The following is a 6,602-nucleotide window of genomic DNA, read 5'->3' as shown; positions in this document are numbered from 1 at the left end:
TTCAAGTATGTGTGCATGTGCGTGTGTGTGTTTCAAATGCTCTTGTGAATTGAGTGGATGTTTTCAGGGAGAAAACGTTGGAGATCTAAAACAAGGAGCTATGGTAAGAGAAAAACACAGAAAGTTGCGTCTTGGAAGAATGACATTTGAACTGATTCAAAATATAGTGTACAGACCATCATTCTAATTTTACTTTGCCCAATATAACCACATCTAGTCATGCTAATGAAGTATCCTCCATTTATTATACTATATGCCTTTGAAAAATATTGAGTCTATCACAAGCTGTGCAAGAGTGACACCACTTATAAAGTAGTGATGCCTATTTCATTCATGTAAATATTACTGACATAATATAGACATAAGGAAGCCTATGCCTATATTCTGCTGATATAGTTTGGCATATAATGGTGCAGTATAATGGTTACCCCTATTACCTATGTAAACTCTAACACCAAAATGCACCTGTCATTACACAGGTATGCTTATGAAAATAAAAAGTAAAAATGGATGATTGATCTTTCTCTTCCTACAAACTTATTACTTAGATATAGAAAAACTAGACTGTTGAATATTTGTGATAGATAAAACAGACCAGTAAAACAGAAGTGAGAATCAGAATATTGACTCATAATTTTAGTCAATTGATCTTTGCAATAAGGGACACTGGATTCAAAACATTTACTGTATCAAATGATGTTGAAATAGTTGGACAAAAAAACCAAACCAAAATAAAACAAAAACCAAACAAATCTATATGCTAATCATTCTGCCTTTAATATTGCAACTAAAATGAGTCATACATGTAAATATTAATCATAGATTTAAGTATAAAGTGCAAAACTATGATATACTAGCAGATAATATAGGGAACAATCTAGGTGTGCTTGAGTATGGCAATGACTAAGATATAGCAAAACAACATGTCCCAAGAGAGTAAAAAAAATAAGCTAGGATTCTTAAAATGAAAAAGCTAGGTATCAGGAAAAAAATATTACCCTTAGGGTGAAACAGTAAGTCATAAACAGGGAGAAGATATCTGGAAAATATATATCTAATAAACTATGATGAGTTCATAAAACTCAAAACTAAGGAAACATTCTGATTATGAACAAAAGATATAAGAGAAACTTGACTAAAGACATACCAAGAAAAATGCGTACATGTAAAATTATCAACAATATGTATCATTAAATAATTTCAGATTAAAACCAAGTATCACTCCATACTTTATAACAAGGTTTATATTGAAAATATTGACAACATCAAGTGTTAGCAGAGCTGTGGAAAGCCTAGTTCATTGTTGGTGAGCATGGGAATTAGCACAGTTACTCTGGAAAAGAAGTTGATATTTTCTAATACATCTAAATACACTGTTAATGTGATCCAGCCACCATACTTTTTGGAATTTTCTGTTGAATTGAAAAGTTCACAAAAAAGTTCATGTAGTATGTGGTTTTAGGTGTCCTAGATGCATCCTTTATCAAGTTGAGCCTATGTCTGCCTATTTCTAGTTAAGGTCTTTTTTTTTTTTAATCTTGAAAGTGTGTTAAACTTTGTCAAATGAGATAATCATGCGATTTCTGTCTTTAAGTCTATTTATATGTTATATTGGATTTATTGATTAGTGTGTTTGGACCCCATAGCATATCACTGGGATCATGACCAACTTGGTCATGATAGTATACTTAATGTGATCTTGAATTTAGTTTGAGGTTATTTTGTCAAAAAATTTTGTATCCATGTTCTTCAGCTAAATTGCTTTATTGTTCCCACACAGCTTTGATTTTATTTGTAAGAGGCTTAGATTAGCAGTGCAGACTGAGTTTGGTAGCATTGTTTCTCTTTCTATTTTGTGCAATAGTGTGCTGTTTAGTTTGTGTCAGCCTGATTGAAATCTACAAATAACTAGGAAAAGAGAATCTAAATTCATAAATTGCTTCCATCAGATTGGATTGTGTGTGTTTTTGGAACAATATTTTCATTGTTAAAATATGTAGGAGGACATAGTCCCCTGTGAGCAGCACCATCCTTGGACCTGGGCTGTATAAGAATGGTGTTCTAGAAACAAGCCAGGAAGCACCATTCCTCCATAGTTACTACTTCAAACTTCTGCTTAAGTTCCTGCCTTGACTTTCCTCAATAGTGGAATGTATCATATAAAATTAAATGAATCCTTTCCTTATCCAATATAATTTTTATTGTGGTGTATGTAACAGCAATGGAAACCAACAAACCAGTTAATGCCAGAGAAGCACTGGCATTAACATTAGATATTCCTTAAGTTGTAATTATGTCCAACCCTGGGCTTCTGTTAGGGAGAAGACTTGATTGCCTTTCTTGCTATGCATCTGTTTAAAGTGTCTATATCTCAGACTTTTAAATTGACATGGATTTAGAAACTTGTTCATATTTTCAGCGTTTCCATCTTGATGGGGTATGTTTTCTGAAAATTCCCTGGTGAGCTTCTGGATTGTATTGGAGTATATTTTAACAATTTCTTCTCACCTCTTTATTAATTTGTTTTCTTCCACTCTTATCTTTGGGTAGTTTGTGTTGTGATTGGTGAGTTTTGTTAGTGTTTTTAAAAACCACAATTTATTTAATTGATTAAGTCTATTTTTCTTTCTGTCCCTATTTCATTATCTTATTCCCTGATGTTTACTTTTTCTTGACATATGCTACATTTGGATTTGACTTTCTTTGTTTTCCTACAGGCAGGGGGTATGTTGTTAGCTTGTTTATTTGAGATTTCTCTGATTTTTATTTAATATATGCACTTAGACACATGAAGCTTCCTTTGAGGATTGTCTGTCTTCATTGTATCCTGAAAGTATGTTTGACTGTGTGTTCATTTTCATCAGCTTCTTAGGATGTTTTAATTATTTCCCTCATATTACAAATAATGCAAAGTCTGTCCAAAAGTGTATTATTTGGTCTCCAAGTACCTGTTTGTTTTCTGATGTTAATCTTACTATTGATTTCTAGATTTTGATTTCTCCATTATGGTCAGATAAGATGGGGAATGGGAGTTATTTCATTTTTAAAAAATATTAAGGATCAATTTGAACTTATAATGTGCTCAATTTTAGAGAAGATTCCATATGCTAGTGAAAAGTACATGTATTTCTTACCTATAGTGTGGTATATTCTGCAGATATCTGAAAATCTAGTTGATCTATGGTGTAATTAATCTCTGAGGATCTTGACTAGTTCTTAATTTGGTATAGCCATCTAAATGTGAGAATCAGGTACTGGATTCCCCCACTATTATTATTTCAGAATTTTTTTTTTTTTTTTTTTTTTTTTTTTTTTTTTTTTACTTTGGACGTTTTATATACAAATGAGCTTTGGGCCCCTAAAATTCTTTGCATTAATACTTACAAAAGTTTATCCTCTTGATGAATTGATTTTTGTTGATATGTAGTGCCCTCCTTAATCTCTTCTGACAAATTATTGCTTGCACCTTACTTTATCAGATATGAGAATTACTGTGATAACTGGTTTGTTGCTTTCATTTGTTCTATATTTTGCCATCCAATCTTTTACTTTCATTTTTTAAATGTGTTTCTTAGGTATACAAGTTTCTTAGAGATGATAGTTAGATCTTCTTTGTTTAAGATTATATTTTTAATTTTAATTTATGTGTGTGTGTGTGTATGTGTGTGTATTTATGCATCCATGTGTGCAGGTGCCAATCAGAAGAGGGCTCAGATACTCCAAACCTGGAGTTATGGGCTATTATTGATATGGGTGCCGGGTTCTCTTCAAGAGTAGCGAGTGCTTTTAATTGCAGAGCCATCTTTCAAAGTTCTAAATATTGATTTTTAATCTAGTCATTTAGTCTGAGTCCTTTAATTGGTCCATTACAGCTCCTTGCATTCAAGATTATAATTGAGAAGAATTTGTTATTATTCATCATTTAATTTTTGTTGCTATATTGGCTGGTTTTATGTATCAACTTGACACAAATTAGAGCCATCCGAAAGGAAGAAGCCCCAGTTTTGAAAATGGATCTATGAGATCCAGATGTAAAGCATTTTCTCAGTTAGTGATCAATGTTGGGAGGGTCCAGTTCATGGTGGTTGTTGCCATCCTCATGCTGGTGTTCTTAGGTTCTCTAAGAAATCAGGCTGTGCAAACCATGGAGAACAAGACAGTAAGCAGCACCCCTCCATGGCTTTTGTATCAGCTCCTGCCCCCAAGATGTTGCCCTATTTGAATTCCTGTCCTGATATCCTTCAACAATAAACAGTATTATGGAGGTGTAAGCTAAATACACTTTTCTCCCCAATTTGCATTATTGTCATGGTGTTTCATCACAGAAATAGACACCCTTACTGAGACAGTTGCTCTGGTTGGATTGTTAATTAATAATTATTCCTTTCTTGATAATGTTGGATGGTTGCTGGATTTCGGTGTGGACATGATTGGTTCCTTCCCAGTTCAAGGGATTGATTCCAGTCCCAATTCCTTCTTTGTTCATCTGCTGTTCTCATGAAATTTATTCTTTTTATTTTCTGCACACATGTGTGAAAATGACCTTTTCTTCTCCTATGTATAGAATTATTTTAAGAGTTTTCTGCAATGTTAGCTTAGCTGACATGCTATATATGTCTGGAAATATTTTGATTTCTCCATTTATTTTAGTAGATACTCTTGCTTGGTAATTATTTACTTTCAAGTCTTGAAATCGATCACACTCTGATTTCCTGACTCTCAGGGTTGTTAACAATAGGTATAGTCTTATCTTATGTTTTAACCTTCTTTACTCTTTCAGCTTTAATATGGTTTCTTTGCTTTATATTTTTGTCATGTTGACATAAATCTGTCATGTAGATATTCTTCAAGTCTATTTAGGGTTCTAAATGCTTCCTGTGTTTTAGAAGTCTATTTCTTTCTGTAATACCAGGAAAATACCAGCTGCAACTGCAATGTATTGCTTGTTTAAACCGTTTAAGTTTTTTATTTTTATTAGTTATTTTATTTATTTATTTACATTTCAAATGTTATTTCCATTCCCAGTTTCCCCTCCACAAACCCCCACCCCCTACCCTCTCCCTATCTCACCTCCCCTTTCTATCCCATAGAGCATTAGATTGAATCTCTTAAATTTATTCTAGATTTCATGGAACTCTAATATAATCGTAGGCTTTTTCACCCATGCCTAGTTCCTGAATAATGACTTAGAGGTTTGTTATTTATTTAAAAATGCCTAGGGCTTGGAGACCAGTCTGCACAGGTGAGAGTGCGGAGTGCAGAAGTGACACAGCTCCTGGGACAGGCACCGTTTCAGGCTCCAGACATCAGCGCACCTTCCAAGCCAGAGATGAGGTGGCTTGGGAAGGCTCCGACCACCAGAGCAGGTGAGGGAGCCATTTTGTCTCCCTGGTTCCTCTGAGACCAGTCTGCACAGGTCAGCTCGCAGAGGGCAGAGGGTGAGGAAGTAGATTGCAGAAGCAACACAGCATCTGGGACAGACCCCCATTTTGGCTCCAGACATCTGAGCACTTTCCCTGCCAGAGGAGAGATGACCAACTGGGAGGGATCTGACCGCCAGAGTAGGTGAGGGAGCCATCTTGTGTCTTGGGTCCCTCAGAGACCAGTCTGTGCAGGTGAGCACACAGACTGCAAAGGCAACTCATCTTCTGGGACAGGCCCTGTTTAGGGCCTTCATCTTCAGCCAGGAGGCAGGTCTGAAAGCTAGACCTCTGTGCACCTTCCCTGCAAGAAGAGAGCTTGCCTGAAGAGAGTTCTCAGATCACTGAGAATCAGAAGAGAGCTAGACACCCAGGACTGCTGACAGAGGCTAACAGAATCACAGGAGGAACAGGCTCCAGCCAGAGACAACTATAACAACTAACACCAGAGATTACCTGATGGTGAAAGGCAAATGTAAGAATCTTACCAACAGAAACCAAGACCGCTCACCATCATCAGAAGCTAGCACTCCCACCTCAGCCAGTCCTGGATACCCCAACACACCCAAAAAAGCAAGATTTGGATTCAAAATCATATCTCATGATGCTGGTAGAGGACCTTAAGAAGGGCATTAATAACTCACTTAAAGAAATACAGGAGAACACTGCTAAACAGGGAGAAGTCCTTAAAGAATCAGAGGAAAACACTGCTATACAGTTAGAAGCCCTTAAAGAGGAAACACAAAAATCCCTTAAAGAATTACAGGAAAATACAACCAAACAGGTGATGGAATTGAACAAAACCATCCAAGACCTAAAAAGGGAAGTAGAAACAATAAAGAAAAAACAAAGTGAGACAACTCTGGAGATAAAAACCCTAAGAAAGAAATCAGAAACCATAGATACGAGCATCAGCAACAGAATAAAAGAGATGGAAGAGAGAATCTCAGGTGCAGAAGATTCCATAGAGAACATGGGCACAGCAATCAAAGTGAATGCAAAATGCAAAAAGATCCTAACTCAAAACATCCAGGACACAATGAGAAGACCAAACCTATGGATAATAGGAGTAGATGAGAATGAAGATTTTCTACTTAAAGGGCCAGCAAATATCTTCAACAAAATTATAGAAGAAAACTTCCCAAACCTAAAGAAAGAGATGCCCATGAACATACAAGAAGT

This window comes from Mus caroli, chromosome 2 (genome assembly GCF_900094665.2).
Source record: "Mus caroli chromosome 2, CAROLI_EIJ_v1.1, whole genome shotgun sequence".
Lineage (NCBI taxonomy): Eukaryota > Metazoa > Chordata > Mammalia > Rodentia > Muridae > Mus > Mus caroli.
Note: the sequence above shows the minus strand (reverse complement) of the source record.